At 43.8% G+C, this 25,394-nt stretch overlaps 1 protein-coding gene across 2 annotated transcripts in view; it reads left to right on the top strand.

The window, feature by feature from the left end:
- KAZN (kazrin, periplakin interacting protein) overlaps positions 1-25,394 on the top strand; it is a 1,321,995-nt gene that overhangs the window by 31,109 nt on the left and 1,265,492 nt on the right. The window contains exon 1 of one of the 2 annotated variants that reach the window (XM_042229398.2): positions 2,647-3,172. The exons of the other annotated variant lie outside the window; for it this stretch is intronic. The gene's annotated coding sequence lies outside the window, so the exon portion shown is untranslated. Of the gene's footprint in view, positions 1-2,646; positions 3,173-25,394 lie in introns of those variants that run through there. 2 annotated transcript variants of the gene reach the window in all.

Here is a 25,394-nt window from a genome sequence, read left to right as displayed (position 1 = left end):
CCACAGTTCAAAAGCATCAATTCTTTGACACTCAGCCTTCTTCACAGTCCAACTCTCACATCCATACATGACCACTGGAAAAACCACAGCCTTGACTAGACGGACCTTACTCAGCAAAGTAATGTCTCTGCTTTTGAATATACTATCTAGTTTGGTCATAACTTTTCTTCCAAGGAGTAAGTGTCTTTTAATTTCATGGCTGCAGTCACCATCTGCAGTGATGTTGGAGCCCAAAAAGTTAAAGTCTGACACTGTTTCCACTGTTTCCCCATCTATTTCCCATGAAGTGATGGGACCGGATGCCATCTACATATCTGAGGTTGTTGATATTTCTCCCTGCAATCTTTATTCCATCTCGTGATTCATCCAGTCTGGCATTTCACATGATGTACTCTGCATAGAAGTTAAATAAGCTGAATGAAAGTATGCAACCTTGACTTACTCCTTTCTCAATTTGGAACTGGTCTGTTGTTCCATGTCTGGTTCTAACTGTTGCTTCTTGGCCTGCATCAGGTTTCTCAGGAGACAGATAAGGTGGTCTCGTATTCCCATCTCTTTAATAAGGTTCCACAATTTGCTGTGATTCACACAGTCAAAGGCTTTAGCATAGTTAATGAAGCAGATGTTTTTCTGGAATTCCTTTGCTTTCTCTATGATCAAACAGATGTTGACAATTTGATCTCTGGTTCCTTTGCTTTTTCTAATACCAGCTTGTACATCTAGAAGTTCTTGGTTCACATGTTGTTGAAGCCTAGTTTGAAGGATTTTGAACATTACCTTGCTAGCATGTGAAATGAGCACAATTGTCCAGTAGTTTGAACATTCTTTGACATTGCCCTTCTTTGGAATTGGAATGAAAACGGACATCTTCCAGTCTTGTGGCCACTCTGAGTTTTCCAAATTTGCTGACATATTGAGTGTAGCACTTTAATAGCATCATCTTTTAGGATTTGAAATAGCTGGAATTCTATCACCTCCATTAGCTTTGCTTGTAGTAATGCTTCCTCAGGTCCACTTGGCTTAACTCTCCAGGATGTCTGGTTCTAAGTGAGTGACCACATCTTTGTGGTTATCTGGGTCGTTAAGACCTTTTTCGTTTAGTTTTCTTGTGTATTCTTGTCACCTCTTTGTAATCTCTTCTGCTTCTGTTAGGTCCTTGCCATTTCTGTCTTTTATTGTGCCCATCCTTGCATGAAATGTTCCCTTGGCATTTCCAGTTTTTCTGAAGAGATCTCTAGTCTTTTCCTTTCTATTGTTTTCCTCTATGGATAATGTTGGAAAATATCCCTTGAAGTTTGGTTGCCTCAGTTGTTCTTGGCCCTTTGCATTCCATAATACATTTTATAACCATTTTGTCAGTGTTCACAATGAAATCTTGTTGTTTAATTGGAATTTTATTGATTTATGATCAATTTGAGAAGAATAGATAAGCTTTCAATATTGAATCTTCTAATGCATGTGTTTGCGAACTTTTTCTGTAAAGATTCTGATAGTATTTACTAAATACTTTAGGCTTGTGGGACAGTGTCTGTTGCAATTACTCAATTCGGCTGTTGTAGAATGAAAGCAATTATATAATTTATATATAACATCTCTACAATAACAGATATATAATGTCAATATCTACATTTTCTAAAGATATCATATACAAATGAATGAGTATAGCTGTATTGCCATAAAGCTTTATCTATAAAAAGAGGCAATGGGCCAGATTTAGCCACAGGCAGCAGCTTGCTGACTCCTGTTCTAATCTATGAACATGTCCTCCAAGTCCTTTCCTATCCTCTTGCTCTGTGAAATCTGGAAGTCTGGGAACCATATTCTGTTATCTTCTACCATGTCTTATAATCCCCTCCTCATATTTCTGTTCTGCCTTGTGCAATAATTGTTTGTATTTTTGTTGGAGTCTCTGATTAGGTCAAGCCATCTGAGACCAGGGACTAGGTTTTTTTCCATTTCTTGTATCTATGGTACACTGTGAAAGGTCTGGCACACATAATGGTATAATAAGTAACTTGGATCCAAGTGTGAATTTGAAGAGGACATAAGGGAGGAGGGGTTTAGATGCTCACCCTTGAGGCCCTGGGGCCTAACTTTCTCTGTCTTTTCTACAGTTTTGGGGAGAAATCCACAACCTCCAAACTTGGCTCTGTCTTATCTTTAAGGATTATCAGCTTCCATCATATTATATTCTTCAAGGAAAGTTCTGTTCCTTTGGGCATATAGAAAGGAACATGTATATGTTAGATTTTGGGCTACCAGACAGCAAGCCTGCATTTATTGATCTCCTGAGCCCTAACGTGGCACTTTATAAGCTTTGAATAAATGACTAGACTAACCAAGGGAGAAGAAGCTGCTATTTCTATTTCTCATTGGAAATGCCCTGTTAATACCTCTTTTGATCACATTTCTCTTAGAATGGCAGTGCTCTGCATCTGGCTTCCAAGGGGAGGTTTACTGGGGGCTACTCTTTCAGTACCACCGAACGATAGAGCTGCTCCGGCCCGCTGTGATTTGAGGTGTGCGGTGGTCTGGCCCTGAGTGCGGAGGAAGAGAAGGCTTAGCACAGCCTCCAGTGACCTTCTCTCTGTGATTTACAGCCTTGTGCACACAGTGGCTGGTCACCCTGGGAAGACGTGACTCAGCAGATCACAGCCCCAGAGGCTGATGGAGGCTGTTCGGGGCCTCTGGCACAAGGACACCTGGCAGCCCGGGCTGGCTCTCCGTCCTGAGTCAGCAACAGCCCCACGCTCCAGGACTTGCCAGCTCAGGTTAGAAACTGGGCTTCCTTGGAATTTTTTTCCTCTCACTTTTGGCTGTGTTTTTGAAGCTGTACCATTTTATTTCTCTCTAGTTTCGTGCTTTGAACACTGGTTAGCATGTTGAAAGTGAAAGCTGCTCAGTGTTGTCCGACTCTTCGACCCTGTGGACTGCTGCCTACCAGGCTCCTCTGCCATGGTTAGCACATTGTACTTTCTCAGAGACTTTATACTAGTGTGGTTGGTGGGCGAGCCAGGTGGACAGCCTGGAGGAATGAGAACAGAGCATCTAGAATGGCAGTAGCTAAACGCCCTTGCTTTCAGTGCCTCCCGGACTCCCCAGTGCCGTCTGCGTGCACAGTCTCAGTTACTCTGTGCCCAAAGCCGGCTGAAACTGGAAAGGGCCACTCAAAGTAAGTCCACGGAAATGGGGACTAAAATCTCAAAGTGAACAGTGGTGGTGGGATTGAGAAGGTTTTGGACTTTTGTATTAAAACTGCAATTAAAAACTTTAGAAATTAGTTTCTTTAACAGAATTTAAGTTGGGTAGAGGGTATGAATTCAGGAGACTTCAGCTTCACTAATATGTTCTCTCTCTCTCTCTTTTTTTTTTTTTTAAGAATAACTGTATAGCAAATATAGCAAAGTGATTTTTTAGTCATTCTGGCTGACATTGTATTTTTATTTAAGTTTTTCTTTTTGTGGGCCCTTTTTAAAGTCATTATTGAATTTGTGACAATCTTGTTTCTGTTTTATGTTTTGGGTTTTTGGCCAGGAGGTATGTGGAATCTTAACTCCCTGACCAGGAACTGAACCCATAGTCCCTGCATTGGAAGGTGAAATCTTAACCACTGGACTACCAGGGAAGTCCCTATTCTTTTTTTTTTTAAACAAGCTTATAGAGATTTAATTCTGTACAATTTACCCATTTAAAGCGTACAATTCAGTGGTTCATAGTATAGCCACAGGTTTGTGCGGCCATCACCAAGTCAGTTTGGGAGCATTTTTATCACCCCACAAAACCCCATACACTGTTGAGATCACTCCCCTCTCCCCTCCTCCCCGTCCTCCCTACACCCCTTCTCTCCTGCCAGTCCAGAGTCAATTGTTAATCCACTTTCTGTCTCCATATATCTATATATTCTGGATGTTTCATATGAATGGAATCCTGTGATATTTGGTCCTTTGCATTTGGCTTCTTTTCACTTAGCATCACATTTTCAGGGTTCATACATGTTGTTCCATATGTCAGTGTTTGATGTCTTTTTATGACTGTTATAGTTCTCTATATTTTTCTGTAGTAAAATTTTCTGGCAAGATATTCTACTGCAATTGTATTGAAAGAATTTTCTTACCTGCAGGAGCTGAATAAAGCAGGGAGAGGCACGAGGGGTGCAGGGGGTCAGGATCCTCAGGGGGGTGATCCAGACAGAGTAAAGACGATTATCTGGACAGTTCAAGGAATGTCAGGGTGGCAGTGAACAGGGAGGAAGCAGTGGAGAGTAAGGGAGCAAGGGAGCAGGAAGACAGCTTCTGGGGTGGGGGTGGGCATTGGGGATCCCTTAGGACCTTGTAGACTGCTGAAGGCATGTGACTTTTCTTCTGGATGAAATAGGAAGCCATGAGAATGCCTTGCACAGAGCAGCAGCTTCCCTGACATTTGGGTCCAAGCGCCTCTCTGGCTACAGTGTTGGGTATGGACCACAAGGACCAGAGGACACAGGCGGGGAGTCCAGTTTGGAAAGAGTGAGTGTGACCATGGCTTGGGTTCCAGCAGGGAGATGTGATGGGACTTGCTGATGGATGGAATCTTGGGGTGTGAGACCAAGAGAAGCGGTGATGCTGGCCTTACGGGTCTTCTCTCAGAGGTCAGCAGGGTGGAGTGGCTGTTGTCTGACATGGTAGAGACTTGAGAGAGGCAGGTGTGGGGTGAGGGGAAAGGATCAGTGATTTGGTTTTGATAATGTTTGCTTTAACCTTCAATTTCATAGGGTATGGTTCTGACCCAGCGTCTATGCACTATTGCAGTTGCTAGGTTTGGTCTCTTCTTAGAAGTCTCTTCTCCTGGGAAGATTTCACCAATCCCCCTGACACTGGATTAGGGTACCTGCTTGTTCTTCCCTTATGGCCTGAATTTACAGTGCTGTTGATGTACAGATGGGGAGATCAGGGATGACCTCGCTGTCCAGGACCCCAAACGAACACTGTACATCTCCACTGGGAGCATAGGAGATCCACACTATTAGTTTGTAGGCATCCTTCCTTGGAAGAAAAGTTATGACCAACCTAGACAGTATATTGAAAAGCAGAGACATCACTTTGCTGACAAAGGTGCGTCTAGTCAAAGTTATGGTTTTTCCAATAGTCATGTATGGATGTGAGAGTTGGACCATAAAGAAGGCTGAGCACCAGAGTATTGATGCTTTTGAACTGTGGTGCTGGAGAAGACTCTTGAGAGTCCCTTGGACTGCAAGGAGATCAAACCTGTCAATCCTAAAGGAGATCAACCCTGAATATTCATTGGAAGGACTGATGCTGAAGTTAAAGCTCCAATAGTTTGGCCACCTGAGGCGAAGAGCTGACTCCTTGGAAAAAACCCCAATGCTGGGAAAGATTGAACCCCAAAGGAGAAGTGGGAAACAGAGGATGAGATGGTTGGATGGCATCACTGATTCAACAGACATGAGTTTGAGTAAACTCCAGGAAATGGTGAAGGACAGGAAAGCCTGGTGTGCTACAGTCCATGGGATTGCTAAGAGTTGGATACAACTTAGTGACTGGAAAACAACATTCCTTCCTTATAGACGTGAAGGTACTTCTCTTTCTTACTCTGAAGTCTCCCATCCAATATTTAGGACACGGATGAAACACTGTACATTCCCCTGTTGTGTTTCTGGGTCTCACAATAACTTTCTTCTACATTTCCTTTACCTTTTCTATTTTTAGTTCTCCTTTGGGCAAAGGTGGTTACTACTTAAAGTGACATTGACAGCTCTCTGTTATTAATGAGTAAAATAACCAGATACTGAAAATGAGAGAGGAAGATTTATCTTTGTTTTAAGAGTGAAACATCGCTTGGGAACTTCAGTGCATTACTGAAATAAATGGCTGTAAATTTTCCTGAGCACAAATCAGTATTTTAAGGTGACAAAAGGCAGGCCAGAGTGACAAATTATATTTGATATTGAGGTGACAGTGGAAATAGCATCCTCTTCTTTTGTTGTTTTTGTCAAGTTAGGGCTTCAAAGGGAATAGCTAGGGAGATGAGAAACATTTATTATTTAAGTTTTCCGCTTCCTTTCAAAGGTTAATATTACCATTGTATTTCAAGAAAAAAAAAACCCTGCAAAAATATATGTGTTATATACGCATCTGTTTTAAAGCAGAAATCCATGTCGCTTAACCCTTTATTTTCCACGAAAACCCTCTGGCAGGGTTTTGTTTTAGGAAGACAGTGATGCTGATAAAGTGATGCTGCATTTTCAGTGTCTGTAAGCTGGATTCTAACTTCTGTATGTGACCCAATTTCTATGCTCCATAAAAGCCTTTCAGGAGACTTACAAGTCTGAGCAATGCTGCAGTCTTGAGTTTCATTAATAGAACTGTAATGTCAAGGTGCCTTACTGATAAACCCATGGGAACGTCAGATCACCTCCCCTAGGATCAATTCAGTCCTTGTGCCATTGGAGAAGAAGGACCCTCAGGAAGTGGAAGGTCACACAGGGACATGGAGGCAGGTCTGGAAACCTCTCTGTATGAGATACAGCTGAGCAGGGTGAGGCATTGCAGAGAAAACAAAAAAAAATGGAGCCTGGGAGCTGTTTGCAGACACCTGATAGGTTTCCAGCAGAGGAGTAATTTATTCTGCACAACATCACAGCAGGAGGCTGGGTAAGAACAGCTGGGAAAGAACTGGAGTGGGTGGGTTCAGTGCTCGGCCTTTGCATCTGACAGACCAGTGTCGAGTCCCAACTTCACTGTTCCATTCAGTAACTCTTGGTTGAGGCTTGGCTTCGAGTCAGGCACTTTTCTAGGTATGAGGAATGCAGTAGATACAGGACAGAGCAGGTCTCTGGCCTCAGGGAGCTTCCAGCTGAGTCAGGGAAGCCAAAAAGAAACCCGTATTCAGATATTGAGAAGGTTGCATGCATGCGTGTTCAGTCACTCAGTCATGTCTCTTTGTGATACCATGGACTGTAGCCTGCCCAGCTCCTCTGTTCTTGGAATTCTCCAGGCAGGAATACTGGAGTGAGTTGCTTTTTTCTTCTCTGGGGATCTTCCCGACCCAGAGATTGAACCTGTGTCTCCTTCTTTGGGAGGTGGATTCTTTACCACTGAGCCACCTGGGAAGCCCCGTTGAGAAGGTTACGCAGCAAATAAAACCGGGTGCTTGAAAGAAGGCCGATGTGTGTGGATGGAAGGGACTGCTGTGTACAGGATGCTCAGAGGCTGCAGTGCAACGGCAAGCATTTAGTCCGAAGCATGAAGGGTGAGAGGAGCTAGTCCTATGAACATCCAGGGGAGGGCAGAGGCGGAGGGAATGCCAAGTCGCTGTGGTGGGAAGCGGCCTGGAGTGCTCAGGATTTGGACTCTCAGTCATAGAGCTGAACTGGACACCCTGGGGAGAACTAGAGGGCACCTTCCCATGGAAGGGTCAGAGGTGGCTTGGCTCAGGCCAGTGGGGAAGATCAGTCTTCTGCAAAATAGCTGCTCTGGCACTAAGGCCTGCAGTATCTGTGCTGCTCCTGGAAGGGCTTTCCCATCTGTTAGCCAGCCTCAGTGGAGAGCCTGCTGTGTCGCTCCTGGTGTTAGACCCTGATAGGGACATCGATGATGGCGATAGTCACAGCTAAACTGAGGACTGTTACATACTCAACACTCTGTGTGCCATCTTGAACCCCTATGAGTTGGGAACGATTTCTCCCCCTCTATTCTGATGACTCTGAGGTCAGAGAGGGTATGTGACTTGCCCAGGGTCACATAGCATCAGTACTGCTCCCCTTTAGGACCATGCTTGTTCTTAGTTTTCTGAATTACAAATCAGGGGAGAACACGTTAGGAAGTAGTGGTTAGTAAATCACTATGGCCAGGATACCAGTGTCGGTCCTATGACTAATATAATTTAAAAATATTCTTGTCCTGAATAAAATATCCATACAGCAAGGCTCTGTGCGGTGGTGACAGTTGAGGGCATAGGTGGGCATAGGGAGGGGTGGCCCTCCAGTTAGGAGGCTTCTTTAAAGCTAAGCATCACTGTCTAATAAAATACTGTGATATTTAATGTTTGAATGAAAGGATGCTTTTGGGGGAAAAAGCTCCATTTTAGGAAATCTTTCTTTTTTTTCTCTTGAGATCTAGTTTTTGGGAAAGGGTACTAAGGGGATATATTCAAATCCTTTTTTCTGCCCCCAGACTAGCTTTGTGATTATAGACACTTCTCCTGGTAATTAGTTTTCTGGATTGTCAGCTAGGTCTGGGCCAGTGATGACTGAGGTAGGTTCAGCTTCAACACTTTTTAATTCTAATTAATGGGACCCAAGAGTGGCACCTGCGAGGCACCTGCCTACATTTTATCTTGAATGTCTTTGTCTTGATTCAATGCAGTTACATACTCAAGCTACAGGCATACCACGTGCATTCATTTTAGGAGTGAAGTTGACTCCCACCGTGAGCTCTTTATCTTCATGACTGCATTCTAGCTTCCAAGGAAGAGATGGATTGCCCTGGAGGCGCACTGCAGCTCAGAAGCCTGCAGCCATCGATCATCAGGACACCTTCTTTATGGGCAGAATGACTTTGGTGACGCCCGCATCAATGTCAGCCCCGGGCAATGGTGCCTGATGTGAGCCTGACAGCAAGGGTACTTTGAGCAGCTCCTAAAGATCTCCTTATGGTTAATAAAGGAATTGAATTCATGAGTTAAAATATGTGGGCCAATTAGGGGAAACTGGGGAGTCTGGCCATAGAAGACTTGGTGTGGGTAAAGGCTGGGGGCTGGGGAGCACCTGGTGTTTTCTGGGAGAAGATCCAGGATAGAGAAGAAAGAGGATTAGGCTAATGGCTAACACTGGGCCCTTGGCTAGATCCTGTGCTAAAGGCTTTTCATGGGTTGTTGCATGAAATCCTCATGGCAGCCCTCAGAATTGCGTATTCTTGTTATGTCGCTTGGACTGATGGGGAAGCTGAGGCACTGAGTGTTTGAATCATTTCCCCAAGGTTACAGTCTCAGTGCAGTGGAGCCAGGATTTGAACTCAGGCAGTCTGATGCTTCCCTCTCAGCTGGTAAAGAATCCACCTGCAATGCAAGAGACACCAGTTCGATCCCTGGTTTGGGAAGATCCCCTGGAGAAGGGAAAAGCTACCCATTCCAATATTCTGGCCTGGAGAATTCCATGGACAGTATAGTCCATGGGGTCACTAAGAGTTGGACATGACTGAGTGACTTTCACCTCAGTCTGATTTTGAAGCCTAACTCTTTTCCTCTACTGTTCCTGCTTCTTTATTCCCTCCCTATATGTCAAATTGCCACAAACTCATTACCACGTGACTTTGCTATGCATCCCAATAGAGAAAATGGAATGCTGTCCTGTGCCGCACCACCCCCCCCCCCCCCCCCCCCCCAACTATTTGACTTTGGACTTGGCCATGTGACTTGGTTTGGTCAATGAAATATTAGTGGATGTGATTCAAGCATTCAGAGACTTTCAACGGGCTGGTATGATTGGCTTGAATACTCACCTTTCTGCCTCACTGCCATGACAGTAACATGTGCTGAGAAGCTGTTTCTCCATGCATGTGACCTAAGCTCACCTGCAGCCAGAAGCTAAGCTGAGCCACAGCATCAGAACACAGCCTATGTCCAAATCCACAAGTGAGAAATAAACGCTTCTTGTGAAGTTACTGGTTTTGAGGGTTGTTACATGGCATTATCATAACAATAGCTGACTGATACAATGGGATCTGTTAAATCTTTTTCTCTCTTCTTTCCTTTTTCTTGCTCCTTCTTCCGTTGAACACCTACTGTGTGACAAGGGCTGTGCTAGGGTTGGGGAAAACAGACACTGTGAGTCCCTGCCCTCATAGGTCCCAGTCTTGTGGGGGAGTTGTTGATAGCCAGGTGATTTAAAGTACTATACTTGAAGTGCAAGCAAAGCATGAGAGTCATTGACTCACCCTAGGAGTTTGGAGAAAGTTTTACCAAGGTGGTAACATTTGGCCTGGGCTTTGCAGGATTCATAGGAGTTTGCCAGAATGGCTATTCTAGAAAAAAGGAAGTGCTTTATTTAATAGTCTCTGCGTCTCTGACATCTGATATACAACTGACATCCAGTGTCATGTTGGGAAGAGAAAATTCTGTCCATCTTTTGAGAGTCCTGGACTGGCCCTCTCTCTACCTCCCCCTACCTCCTCCCTGAGCCAGCCAATCCCACAGATCTGCTCCAGGGCCTTGTGCTTGATCTCTTTTAGTGCCTTTCCCCCTGCAAAACCTCTCTTCTTTGTCTGGACTTCAGTGACACAAGAAACAATTTCTGCAAGTTTCCAATAAAATCCTGTGGTCAGAACATCTGTGTACAAGGTGTTTGGTTTTCTCTTGATTGAGTAATGAAGGTCCATTCATCTCTGTTCATGCCAGAAGAATTCAATTTTGCCAATTAATGTAGTGAGTTGCAAAATTTAAGGAAATGATAGTTTCTGCAAAGTAAAAGCAGTCACCGTATTTTTATTACACGACTTTAATGGTTCAAGTGCATGGCCATGATTGGATTTTTAAACTGTAAACATAAATTAGTAATTCTCCTTCCAAATACCAGCGCAGCTTCCCTGACGCGTTTTAATTGCTGTGCTTTGTGGTGCAGGAAAACCTGGCCGGGTGTGACCGCAGCAAATTGCTTCTTTGGGAATTGCCAATGTTTCTCAGCAAGAGAGGCATGCGTGTGCATGTGTGCATGCACACAGACACCTGTCTCTTTCTTGAAAGGTGCTGGATCACGGCTTAGCATTGAAGTCTTAGGGAAGCTTAAACTGGGAGCAGTCACGCCCTAGGGCAGCACCCTGACTTCCCCATTTTCCAAATGAATGAGATAAGATCAAGGGCAAGGATAATCAAAAACATGGACAATCGCTGTTAATGATTTCTCCGTGTGTGTGTTTAGCTCCTGGTATGTTAATGTTACTTAATAGCTTAGACTGAGCTATTTCAGAACCAAAAATCAGGATGCAAATTCTCGCAGTTAAATTTTCTGGTTGGTAAATGTATTTGCATGGAACATCTTACAAAGATGTACAGCTTAAGTTTTATATTTAACAACTCATCCATAAAAGAAGGAATAGATTATTAACTAGTTTATCTTCACTTGTAGGTACCGGAAATGATTCCCAGTTTGTTAAATGTATTAACTGAGTGCATTCGCATATTATCCTCATGATGTGTGTGTGTGTGTTGGCTGCTCAGTCATGTCCATGTTTTAATCTCCATTTCATGGATAAGCGTTTGACTTCAGGACTGTTCTAATATCTGGGAAGGACAATGCAATGTATATACCTTTTTCCCCCCCTTTTTTATTACTTATTTATTTATACATTTATTTTAGAGAAAGGAATGGCAAACCACTCCAGTATTCTTGCCTGGAGAATCCCATGGACAGAGGAGCCTGGTGGGCTAAAGTCCATGGGGTCACAAAGAGTCAGAACCAACTGAGCGACTAACACTATACATTTATTTGGTTGTGCCAGCTCTTAATTGTGGCACATAGGATCTTTGATCTTTATTGCAGCATGGGGGATCTAGTTCCCTGACCAGGGATGGAGCCCAGGCCCCCTACATTGGGAGTGCAAAGTCTTAGCCACTGGACCACCAGGGAAGTCCCTATACTTTCTGATCCTCTTTGAGTCCTTTCATTCATAGGCTACTCACTCCAGTATCCTTGGGCTTCCCTGGTGGCTCAGCTGGTAAAGAATCCACCTGCGGTGCAGGGAGCCTGGCTTTGATTCCTGGGTGGGAAGATCCCCTGGAGAAGGGAAAGCCTTCCCAGTCCAATATTTTGGCCTAGAGGATTCCATGGACTGTATTTTTATTTGGATTTCATCAGTTTTTCCATTAACATACTCTTTCTGCTCTGGGGTCCCATTGTGATGCCAGATAGCTTTTTAAAAAATTAAGAAAATAAATACTCATGGAGTCTGGCAGGATCTGGCATGTGGTAAGTGCTCATTTATTCTTCTGACAAACATTTACTAAACACTGCGTTGCATTTAACTTAGTCCTAACATTGAGGCACAGTGAAACAAACCCAGATCTTTCCCTCAGAGGGCTGACATGCCGATGGTTTATTGAAAGATCCTTTTAATGATAAGAATGAGTGCTCACTATGTGGCAGGCTCATTTGATGGATGTTGTGATTGAGGGAGGTGACTGATGTTCAGAAAGGTAAATTTCCTAATGTCATACTCTGGCTGATGCTCTTAACCACTGCTTGGCAGTGAACGAGAATGCTCTCTATTGCAAAGATATGTTGATCCCAAGAGGGAGCTAGTCTGAGGTCAAAAGAAGGAAAATTACCAACACTATCTCTACCTTGTCTTTGGATACAAGGACAAGTGTGTTCATGCTTGCTCAGCTGTAGCCTGCCAGGCTTCTCTGTCCATGGGATTTTTCAGGCAAGAGTACTGGAGTGGGCTGCCATTTCCTTCTCCAGGGGATCTTCCCAACCCAAGAATTGAACCCAAGTCCCTTAAAGGAAATCAACCCTGATATTCATTGGAAAGACTGATACTGAAGCTGCAATATCTTGGCTGCTTGTTGCCAAGAGCTGACTCATTGGAAAAGACCCTGCCTGACGCTGGGAAAGATTGAAGGCAAGAGGAGAAGAGGGTGGTAGAGTCTGAAATCGTTAGATAGCATCACTGACTTAATGGATATGAATTTGAGCAAACTTCAGGAGATAGTGGAGGACAGAGGAGCCTGGTGTGCTGCAGTCCACAGGGTTGCAAAGACTTGGACACGACTTAGCGGCTGAACAACAACTCTTCATCTCCTGCATTGGCAGGTGGATTCTCTACCACTGAGCCACCTGGGAAGACCTACAAGGCTGTACCAATCCTTTAAAATAAACTAGGCATTTGTCTGTGTAGATACATAGAAGATAAGAAACAGCAATGCATCATCAGTAGACTCATAAGCATGGTTTTTTGTGTGTGGGTGGAGCCACCACCTCAAGATGTCACCCTTAAAAAAAAATTATTTGATTGTATCAGTTTTTAGTTGTGGCATGAAGGATTCTTGTTAAGGCGTGTGGATCTTTCCTTGTGGGACTCTGGCTCTGGAGTGTGCTTGTGGGCTCAAGTAGTCCCACTGCAATGTGGGAATCTTAGTCCCTTGACCAGGGATTGAATCTCTGTCCCTGCATTAGAAGACAGATTCTTAACCACTGGGGAAGCCCCATGAGACTTCACTCTTGAAGGAAGCTTCTGGAAAAACCTGCCTAGAAATGGTGGTGGTAGAGAGAAGTCTGCAGTTCAACTAGTGGAAAGTCATTACCTATAAATTTAATGTCAATTGTACTTTTGCCAGTCTACACAATTCCTGTGTGTAGTATGAGTGCACACAGCTGGGCAGATCTCCCTGTATGGATCCTGGGAAGAGAACATTTATTTTTTTTTTCTCTCTAAATCCTATCCTCCAGTTATGCCAGACTTGTCCAGATATGGCAGTTTTGTGTGACTGTGCATTTTATTTGCTATTTCTCTCTCTCTTCTTCCTTTTGAAATCCTTTTTATCCTTTGAGACCTGAAGTTGGAAGGAGTTGCTCTCAACCACTGGGCTCCCAGATGTTGTATTCAGTCCTTGAGCAAGACTCATTGTTTCCTTGTGTTCACTCAGCTATCTCCCTGAGTGACTGAGAGATCCCTGAAACTGGAAACTGGGTCTTCCTCATCCATCTTGTTCCACAACCCAGCCCAGGGCTGATCTTAGCAGATATTCAATGACTATTTTTACTTTGAGATGAAATGGAATTGGATTAGTAGAGTAATGATCCTTTGGTACTTACATATGATAAACATTTTATATATTTGCTTATTTATTTCCTCCTGACAAGTTGAGCTGTTTAAGGTCTCATTTTCTGAGGCAGAAAGTGAGGATTAGAGGGTACAAGAGACTTGTGCAAGGTGCCAGAGCTACCAAGAATAGAAACTGGAATTTTAAACCCAGACAGTCTGGCAACAGAGCCTGTACCCTAACTGCTATTCCTTGCTGTTACCAGCCTACTGAAGAGAACTTGCTGGGCTTTATCCAAGAACTTTACCTTCGGGGATGTCATTCTGAGGCTCTGATCTGTGGAAGGGAAGTGTGAACAGGGGGGCTGGGGAGCTGGTGCACTGAGCTCCAGTTTCTTTCTGGGAAGCTGAATTTCTAGTGAAGAGTACCAGCTGGTCTCTACATCCCAAACAAATGAGTAGTTGTACCTTGAATTTCAAAAACCCAAGATACATATATCAGAATTTACAGCATGGGATAGTAGATGAAGTATGAATTTGCAGTTAGGCAGGGTTGAATTTAATAGCTGACCAACTGACCATGGCACCGCTGACCACAGCTTTGGGCAACCCACTCCACATCTCTGAGCCCCAGTTTCCCCATCTTGAGAATGGGCATGATTACTTACAAATATTTTTAGAAATTGTGAAGGTGTAATAGACATATATTCATTCTAGTTCTCTGACAATATATATATGCCAGAGAGTTTATCAGATAATTAGAATCTATAAAAAAGAATCAGTGAAAACTCTATAGTTGAAAAATATAGTTGAAGTGAACTCAGTATATGGGTTAAACAAAGCAGAAGAGAGGATTAGTGACCTGAAAAAAAGATTACTAAAAAAATGAGGATTATTTGAGTTCTGTATTTTTTAAAATTTGCAGAATGAGTTGTTAGAGATTTTAAAATGGACTTCATCTGAAATATATTATTAATATGAATTTTATTTATACCCCAAAGATCTGAGATGCATCTATGATGGTAAGTGGGGAAAATTTGAACGGTCAACCATTCCTGCATAAGGAAGACTAGGCTCTTTCATACTTACTCACACACTCTTTCAGCCCCCCTCCCCACTGCTTGCCTTCATCAAATATTTGTTGAGTACTACAGATGAATAGAGCACAACTTAGGAAACTGGTGGTCCTCAAAGGTACATGATCACCCATACTATTTGTATTAGTATCACCCATATCACCCATACTAATATTCATATAATTTAGATTAGACAGGCTTCCTCTTTGCTCAGCCCTCATACCAGCAGCTCCAAATTTTGCCAAGTCGAGTCAGGGACAGTGATTGTTTGGCAAGTGTCTAGGTAAAGCAAATGGGATTTATGGATTCTTTCCCAGGAAGCATCCTCTCCTGAGGGCTGTGTTCTGGAGTTTTGGCAGCAAATTACACTTTAGAATGAGCACAGATGTGTTTCAGATTTTCTTTCCAGTAATGGAAAAGAAACTTGTTGCAGACAAATGTTTCCACTGAGAACAACTAGAAAAACTGGCCTCAAATAAAAATAAAACCCACTACCACCAGTACCCCATCATCATTATCTACAACCAAATTCATGCATTTGAGAGCATCAAAGAGCTACCAAAGGAGCTAAAACTTAGGGACCCAGGGTTCTGGAGAGAGGCGATGCCCCGTGATGTTAGTCCAGTATTCTGCCTTCCCTCTAAAGGTATCTGATAATTGCATAAAGGCTGAGAGGATATGAAGCTGAGCAGAAAGCAATAGTCAAGTGGCTGGAAGACCAAGCAGGAGTTTTGGAACTCTCTTGGGTCTGGGAGACAAATATTGAAATCTGGGTCTGCCAAGGAAAAGGGTCTCTGGTTAACATTTGGATTTCTAGTTAGTGTCCTGGAGTGGTAATATAGTAGGAACTAGAGTAAATTTAAAATAGAGCAGCTCTCAGAGAAGACTGACGACTGGCCTCAAATTCCTCACCCTCAGCTGAATTCAGATGACTCGCCTCTACTTACTCCAAGGTGAAATAAATCCTTTTCAGAGGGAGCTATACTTCACTAGATCATCAAATTATATTCATATTGTTTCATACACAGTATTTTGCATTCAGTGAAAATTCTAGCCATGCTAGGAAACAGGAACAAATGACCAAAATCCAAAACAAAGACCTGGAGTTATTTAGACATGGACTTTAAAATAATTGTGATTAGTGTACCTAAAAAATAAAAGTTGGAGAATTTGTATCAGAGAACTATAATCTCTTTAAAAAAAATAATACGACAACTCTAGAGCTGAAAATATTTTAGCTGAAATAACTCAATATGGTTTTAACAACAGGCTAGACACAGCAGAAAAGAAGGTTAATGACTTAGAAGATCAATAGATAATGCACAGGCTGAAGCATAAAGAAAAAAGCTAATGGAAAATACAGAGAAAAGTATAAGAAGCAGATGGGATATGGTGAAAAGATCTAATACACATCATTGAAGTCTTGAAATGAGAAGAGAGAGAGAATGGAGCAGAAGCTATATTTGAAGAAATACCAGCCAAGAATTTTCCAAGTTGGTGAACAGTATCAAGCCATAGACCCAAGAAGTCTTATACATCCCAAGCAGAGTAAACAAAGACTACCCTGGATGTGTTGTTATAAAATTAAAGAAAACCAAGGACAAAGAGGAAGTTAGAATCTTCAAATCAGCAACAATACAAACAGCTGACTTCTGTAAAGATATGGTGAAAGTCAGAAGGCAATGGAACAATGACTTTATTTTTTTATTTTTATTTTTTTTCAGATTTTATTTTACTTTACAATACTGTATTGCTTTTGCCATACATCAACATGAATCCGGCATGGGTGTACCTGTGTTCCCAGTCCTGAACCCCCCTCCCACTTCCCTCCCTGTACCATCCCTCTGGGTCATCCCAGTGCACCAGCCCCAAGCATCCTGTATCCTGCATCGAACCTAGACTGGTGATTCATTTCTTATATGATATTATACATGTTTCAATGCCATTCTCCCAAAGCATCCTCTCCCTCTCCCACAGAGTCCAAAAGACTGTTCTATACATCTGTGTCTCTTTGCTGTCTCACATACAGGGTTATCATTACCATCTTTCTAAATTCCATATATATGTGTTAGTATACTGTATTGGTGTTTTTCTTTCTGGCTTACTTCACTCTGTATAATAGGCTCCAGTTTCATCCACCTCATTAGAACTGATTCAAATGTATTCTTTTTAACAGCTGAGTAATACTCCATTGTGTATATGTACCACAGCTTTCTTATCCATTCATCTGCTGATGGACATCTAGGTTGCTTCCTTGTCCTGTCTATTATAAACAGTGCTGCAATGAACATTGGGGTACATGTGTCTCTTTCAATTCTGGTTTCCTTGGGGTGTATGACCAGCAGTGGGATTGCTGGGTCATAAGGCAGTTCTATTTCCAGTTTTTTAAGGAATCTCCACACTGTTCTCCATAGTGGCTGTACTAGTTTGCATTCCCACCAACAGTGTAAGAGGGTTCCCTTTTCTCCACACCCTCTCCAGCATTTATTGCTTGTAGACTTTTGGATCACAGTCATTCTGACTGGTGTGAAATGGTACCTCATTGTGGAACAATGACTTTAAAACACAGAAAGAAAATAATAGCTGCTTAAAGCTCCATATCTAGAGAAAAGTACTTAGTGGTGAAATAAGGGTGTCCTCAGACAGACAAAAATCTAGAGAATTTGTTGCCAGAAGATCATTCTAAAATACATATTAACAAAGAGAGTTTTCAGGCAGAAGAAGCATGATCCCAGAAAGAATAACAGAACTACAGGGAGGGATGAAGAGCAATACAAAGGGGAATTATGGGGAAATCTAAAAATGTGATGATTTGATTTTATAAAATAACATGTGCAAAGACAACCCAGTCAAAAAGAAGCCTATATGGTATATTGCATTGCAGGTAGATTCTCTACCAACTGAGCCACCAGGGAATTCAAAGATTTATAGTAAAATCATAGAAAAGGATATACTATATAAATACTAACCAAAAGAGAACTAGTGTCATTTTGTTAATATAAGACAAATTAGATCTTAAGAAAAAAGACATTACTCAGTATAAGGAGAAATGTTTCATAATAATAGCAAAGGTGGGCTCAACCTATCCAAAAGATAGAGATCTGAAAGATAGAAATAAAGCAATTCATATGCACCTACTAATATTACCTCACAATACATGCAGCAATAAATGGTAAAACTAAAACATGCAGAATCATAGTGGGAGTTTTTTTCAATATAACTGTGCCTTGGGATGATTTTTAAGCAATATTTGCCCTCAGTGGTGTGGCCTATGAGTGTGTGTGTGTGTGTGTGTGTGTGTGTGTGTGTGTGTGTGTGAGTGTGTGTGTGTGAGAGAGAGAGAGAGATTGATTTTATGGACCCAGTGCGTGGGGTGAGCTGGGATATTGGGAAGCAGAACGCTAATGGCAAGGGCCCCTGAGTCGGAGGAGGAGGAGGTGAAATGGTCCACAGACACTGGTGACGGTTCCTGGGCTTACTTTGATCCCTTCTCTGCTGGATCCTCCAGGTCTTGGGCCTTGGATATTTCCCTGGAAGGCCTCTTTCCAGCATCACGTGGGCCAGATGGTAGTGGACAGACCACCTGGGCTCCTGCATCCTTGGGGAAAGTCACTCAGACAGATGAAACTGTACTACTTTTTAAATAAATACAGAGTTAGCCTTTCTGTATTCTTTCCCTGATCAGCAATTTCTGGTGCTTTTCTATCAAGAAGAACATTCTTTTGGCTAACCTGAATCCCTCATGTCATGATTTGGGTACCTTTAATCTGCTTACCGTAGTCTTATTGACAGAAGAGGAGAAATTTCACAGAGCTTGAAAACAAAGTTTTTTTATTTCCTCAACCATCAAATGCATAATGGAATGGTGAAGAGTCCAGATTCCAAAATGTGACGCTGCTCTTCTTAGCTGTGTGACCTCAGATAAATTAGTTCTCCTTTTCTCTATCCCTAAAATGGGGATAAAATTAGTAGTTCTGAGGGTTAAGAGAGATCATGAACACAAGTATGCCAATTTAGCGATCAATAGTTATTACCCTGAGCACTAAAGAATTGATGGCTTCAAATTCTGGTGCTGGAGAAGACTCTTGAGAGTCCCTTGGACTATAAGGAGATCAAACCAGTTAATCCTAAAGGAAATCAACCCTGAATATTCACTGGAAGGGCAGAAGCTGAAGCTCCAATACTTTGGCCACCTGATGTGAAGAGCTGATTCATTGGAAAAGACCCTGATGCCAGGAAAGATTGAAGGCAAAAGGAGAAGCAAGCTGCAGAGGGTGAGATGGTTAGATGGCATCAATGACTCAATGAACATGAATTTGAGCAAACTCTGGGAGATAATGGAGGACTGAGGAGGCTGGTGTGCTACAGGCCAGGGAGTCACAAAGAGTCAGATGTTACTTAATGACAGAACAGAAGAACAACAAAAATGCTCACTGTAGAAAATTGGAGTTGTTTCTTTTATCCGTTTAGTACCAAGGATAAGCCTTAATATCTAGCATATTTGTAATAAACAATTATTGAATCAATATTCCAAAAGGTCCATAATCTCTGCCTGTGTTCCCTCTAGTACATGTCAAAGCTCCTACCTGAAGTTTTATGCTCCCAAAGGTAGTATAACACTTTCTTCCTCTGTCTTGATCCATAACCACACTTGCTAGGGCTATAACTGGCTCCTACTAAACATGTTCCATATGTTAAAATAAGGTGGTGTATTAGTTTTCTCATGCTGCTGTAACAAATTTCCGTAAACTTGGTGGCTTAGCATAGCAGAAATTTATTCTCCCCTTGTTCGGGAGGCCACAAATCCAAAATCTAGGTGTCAACAGGGCTCTGCTCCCTTCTGAGGCTCCAGGGGAACACCTGTTCTAGACCTCTTCCAGCTTCTGTTTCTTGGCCTGTGGCTACGTCACTCCAACCTCTGCCTCTGTGGTCCCTTTGCCTCTTTCTCCTCTGTGTGTATGTGTGTTCAGAACTCGTGTGCCCCTTTAAGAGCACTTGTGATGGCCTTTATCATGCATCTGAGTTTCCCTGATGGCTTAGATAGTAAAGAATCTGCCTGCGATGTAGGTGACTTAGTCCAGTCTCTGGGGTGGGCTACAGCTCGTAGGGTCATAAAGAGTCAGACATGGCTGAGGGATTGACACTTGTATCACTTACCTAGGTAATCCAGGATAATCTTCGTCTCAGAATCTTTACACCTGCAAAGACTGCGTTCTCATATCAGGTAATATTCATAGGTTCCAGGGACTAAGAACTGATTTCTTGGTGTAACCCTTATTCTGTTTCATACAGCAGGGTCCTCAGCCTCTGGGACTGAATGTCTGATGATATGAGGTGGAGCTGATGTAATCATAATAGAAATAATCTGCATAATAAATATAATGCACTTGAATCATCCTGAAACAATTCCCCTCCCCACCCCTGGTCTGTGGAAGAATTGTTTTCCAGAAAAGTGGTCCCTGGTGACCAAAAAGTTGGGGATTGCTGTCCTACAGGCAGGGAATAGAAAGAGTAAAGAATTGTGGGAATAACAGGGGACTGAAAGCCATCCTACCTGGGGAGGAAGAACAGTTGGGGAATTTTCTGCAAATTGGAAGATGCCTTCCCATACTGAAATCCAGTGTTGGCTTCTTAAGTCTTACTCCCAAACCTCTCTGTTTCCTTTGACATCATGAAATACTTCTTCTTGGAAACGACTTCTTTCCTGTTTCAGTGATGCCTTCCATGGTTTCCCTTCTGCATCTCTGGAAGTGTCTTCTCAAAAGCCCTGCAGGCTCCTACTCCTTTGGCTGGCGTTTTAGGAAGTGTGGCTGAAGGTTCTGCCCAAGGTCCCTTCCCATTTCACAGTAGGAATAATGGAGGCTTAGAGAGCTCAGAGGCTTGTCCAAGGTCACTCAAGCAGCACGAGGCAAGACCATGATTGAACTTGATGTGTGACTCAGATGTCCCAGCTCTTTAATGATACGTCTCTGGTTTAATGTGTCTCAGCACCTAGCATGTACTAGATGTTCAATAAATAATTCAGTAAGTGCTGTGTAAAAACTCAAACCCTGCTCTTCTGGATTTAATCTATTATTCATTCCAGTCAACGTTTTGGTAAGGACATCATTCCCTGCCACCCCCCCAACCAACCCCCCGCAGCCCGCTCCCCACTGAGAGAGTAACTGTCCCAGAAATTGCAGCTCCTCTCAAGATTTTTATTTTCATCAGCTCTAATTTTTATGTCCAGGGACTACACTTAATTATCGCAAAACATCTGCTGACACAAAATGCTGTTTTGTTCCTGAATCGTTCCCAAGAACACCCTGTGAGCACTTGTACTTGGAGACACAACTTCTGCAGAGGCCCCGGGCCAGCAGAAATGCCTCCTGTTTAAGTGGCAGCAGGAGAGATTCAAGGACAACTTGCTCTGAAAACCATCACTAATTAGATCACCCAAGGCTTAAAAAAAGATAAGCCTCTGAGTATTAGGCAGTGGTCCTTATCAAACATTTAATAACTTCTGCCTGCCTTTTCCTGAGAGTCACTGTTTGAGGAGTCTTTTTTAGGATGGGTTTTTTTCCAGGCCTTTGCATGGAGTTCCATAATGATCACAATAGCTCATACTTACCGAGCCCTTTCCCCATGCCAGGCAGGGAGCTGAAAACTCCTTGAGCTGTATCACATTCCAACTTCACAGTGTCCTCCTATAAGATGTGGACTGGGCTGTTACAATCTCTCCTTTTTTTAAAAGGGTAATTTTATTTATTTTCTTTTTGGCTGTGCTGGTTTTCATTGCTGCATGGGTTTTTTCTTCTCTAGTTGCAGAGAGCAGGGGCTACTCTCCAGTTGTGCTATGCAGGATTCTCATTGCAGTGACTTCTCTTGTGGAGCACAGGCTCTAGGGTGCGCACGCTTCAGTAGTTGCGATTCCTGGACTCTAGAGGACAAGCTTAATTGTTGTGGGACACAGGCTTAGCTACTCCGTGGCATGTGGGATCTTCCTGGACCTGGGATCAAATCTGTCTCTTACATTGATAGGGGATTCTTCACCACTGAGCCACCCGGGAAACCCCTACCATCTCTGCTTTACAAGGAAGGAATCTAGGTCATCAAGAAGTTGACCCAGGCTGACCCAGTTAGTAGGTGGGAACAGGATCTAAACCCAGATGGGCTGACCCTACAGCTGCTTCCTCAGCCTCCAGGGTCTAAAGTCAAGGGCAGTCAGGGAGCAGCTGCCTGCATTGCAGCCAAGATGATACTCAGTTGCAGATTTGGGAGAATTCCTCCTTCAGCCGTTCACTGCAAGACTGGGTTTGACATTAGGATGGTCTTCCTGGCTGAGATTTGGAGGCATAGGGACCAGGTAAGGCCCACCAGCCTTTGAATGGCCCACGGGGGCCTTACTGATCTCATCTCTACCTTGGTCCTCAGCCTCATCTTCCTCATCTCCCCCCCATCCCAGCCCTGTGGCTGAGCTCCTGGAGCACTGTCTCTCCCAGGATTCTCTTATTTCTTTTCCATGTGTCTTTGCCTTGTTGGGACTGCCCTTCCTCCACCCTTGGGCTGAGTTCAGTGCCAAGACTGCTTTCCTGTCCCTACCAGTGGCCTTGCACATGGCCCTCATGATACCCTTTACGTCTTCCTGACCTTCTGGCCAGGTCAGTGCCCTCCAAGGTCACCTCTCCAGGCCACCTGCATTGCTCCCTTGCTGCACTTACAGCTGGCATTTTGCACCTGTCGCTGGGATTTGACTGTGGCTCCCACCAGACTGTGAGATCCACAAGGCTACTTAACCGTGTCTGGTTTGGATTTTGTTTGTTTGTTTTTTATAGTAAATCATTGGGCTTCAGCACACTGCCTGGCATGTAGTTCCAATTCAGAATATTTTGTGAATGAGTCAATTGTCTACTTTCTTGTTGGTTTCCTCAGTAGGCTGGCAGGGGAGTTGTTGGCACGTTCAAAATGGGTTATCTGTGCTGATCAAGATACAATGTACAGAGGTGGGGGCTGGATGGAAAGAAACCACAAAGGAGAGTGCAGTGCTGCGGGCTTGTGCCCGCAGGGGACATTAGAACTCCAGGCCTGAGTGGCCAGGGGAGGGAGAGGCTGCTGGAGCCTGGAGAGGGCTGCCTGGCGGGAGCTGGGGTCAGCCCCCTGCCACCTGTGCGAGAGAGCAGAGGAATGCGGGCCCTACCTCACTCATCTCTCCCCTGTCCTCCTGGCTCGTCCCATTGGCTGAGCACACTGAGCAGCCATAGGACAGGGGTCCACCGACAAAGTTGGCACAGGCCTGCCTCCGGGCACACATCAGAGGTGAAGTGCCATTCAGTCGTGTCTGACTCTTTTGCGACCCTGTGGACTGTAACCCACCAGGCTCCTCTGACCATGGGATTTCCCAGGCAAGAATACTGGAGTGGGCTGCCATGCCCTTCTCCAGGGGATCTTCCCTATCCAGGGATTGAACCTAGGTTTCCTGCATTGCAGGCAGACTTTTTACCATCTGAGCTACCAGGGAAGTTCCTCCTGTATTAGATGGATGTGGGAAGGAATGAATGGTCATCCAAAGAGATGTGACAGTGTTTGAGGTTCTCCAGAAATTGGAATTGAAGAAGTCAGAATGGAGTGTTGTTGATCTTACCGGGAAGTGACCTTGCCTTCTACAGGATTTCTCTTAATTGCCGCCTATTAATGCTAATACCCAGAGCTGTTGAATGGAGAGGAGGGAATATGGTGGTGTGGACAGGTCAGCCCCAATATTCGCATATGCATCCTGGGTCCAGGAGAGGCTGTATTGCGTAGTGGTTAGGGCAGGGGACCTGGAGCTAGATGGCTTGGGTTCAAATTCTGGGCCTACCACTTCAGAGCTGTGTGCCTTGACTTTTCTGTGAAATGGGGATAATCGTATCTGAGGGTATGATCAGCTAATTCATATAAACCATTTAGAAACATGCCTGACATGTAACATAAGTGGGTGACTACGCTTCCCCATGAGCTCAGAACAGCTCCGAAGTATGCCTGTTGTCTTGGCATAATTATTGTGTTTATTTTACAATTAATTTTTAATAATATAACTATTCCTTCACTCTCAAAGGGGTTCTGACTTGGAGATAACTCTTATGACCTTAAACACAGTAAGATGTTATTAATGCTGTTAGGCCAAGCTACTTGATTGCTCTGAGTCTTAGCTTAGCAATGAGGATAACAATAACACCAGTTTCATGGGACTGATTTGGGGCTGAGGGGATAATGCAGAATAGCTGGGGTAGCGTGGGTCTCCATTAGGTGACGCTGTGTGTGGTTTAGGCTCTGAGTTCAGACAAGCTGTGTGGACTTGCAGGGGTCCCCTAATACCGCTGGGCTTCCCTGGTGGCTTAGTGGTAAAGAATCTGCCAGTGATAAAGGAGACAGGAGTTTCATCTCTGGGTCTGGAAGACCCCTGGAGAAGGAAATGGCAACCCATTCCAGTATTCTTGTCTGTAAAATCTTATAGACAGAGGAGCTTGGTGGGTTACAGTCCATGGGATTGCAGGGTTGGACACGACTTAGTGGCTGAACCATCATCACTGATGCCCTTGCCATCCATGTCTGCATTCATACAAACCCTTCAGCTGGGTGCCTGGTGAAGAATATGGTATCCCCAAACCTCGACCGCCTGGGAGGAAGGCATGGCCCAGGCGCTGTTGCTCTCTCGGCTGCCTTGCCTCGGGCAGCTCTATTTGTTCTCAGCAGGGTGGTTTTGGCGACTGTTTTCCAGTGTGATCTTGAACCAGGTCAGGCCTGTCTGCTTTAAGTAAGGGTGGTGCCTCAACCCAGATTCCTGTGGACCCGTGGGAGCTTCTGATTGTTTGAAGACTGATGTGTCATTGTCTTCCCTCCAGATGAATGAGAGAAAGGGATTCAGGGCTCCTTAGAGCTCCTGACATTTTTTTTTTCCCTCAGCTGCCTTCTTGTGTTTCAGATACCCCATACCGGGCTTTTCAGCAGAAAGAGTGGATAGCACCAAGCTGGGATGGTGTCTTCAGGAATAAATTTGAATCTCCAGGTCCCTTTCTGGGCCAGAGCCTTCAGCTCAGAGCACTTTGTTTAATTTTTTTAAATTTATTTTAAAATATTTATTTATATTTATGGCTGCGTCAGGTTTTAAAAGCGGCTTCCCTGGTGGCTCAGCAGTAAAGAATCCTCCTGCGAATGCAGGCAATGCAGTAGACACGGGTTTAAATATCCCCTGGAGAAGGAAATGGCAACCCCCTCCAGAACTCTTGTCTGAAAAATCCCATGGACCGAGGAGCCTTGTGGACTATAGCCCACAGGGCCACAAAAAGAGTCAGATATGACTTAATGACTAAACAACAACAGGTTTCAGTTGCAGCTTGCAACTGCTCTAGCTGTGGTGCGCAGAGTGAGTAGGCCTGCGGCATGTGGGATCTCAGTTCCCTGAGCAGGGATCAAACCCACCCACCCAACACTGAAAGGCGAATTCCTAACCTCTGGACCACCAGGGAAGTCCCCAGGGCACTTTATTTTGTAAAGCCAGCGTTTGGACCACAGAACAGAGACGATGTCCCATTTTACTGCTTTGGCT

The sequence above is a fragment of the Ovis aries genome, chromosome 12 (genome assembly GCF_016772045.2).
Source record: "Ovis aries strain OAR_USU_Benz2616 breed Rambouillet chromosome 12, ARS-UI_Ramb_v3.0, whole genome shotgun sequence".
Lineage (NCBI taxonomy): Eukaryota > Metazoa > Chordata > Mammalia > Artiodactyla > Bovidae > Ovis > Ovis aries.
Note: the sequence above shows the minus strand (reverse complement) of the source record. Positions and strands in the feature narration are given on the sequence as shown.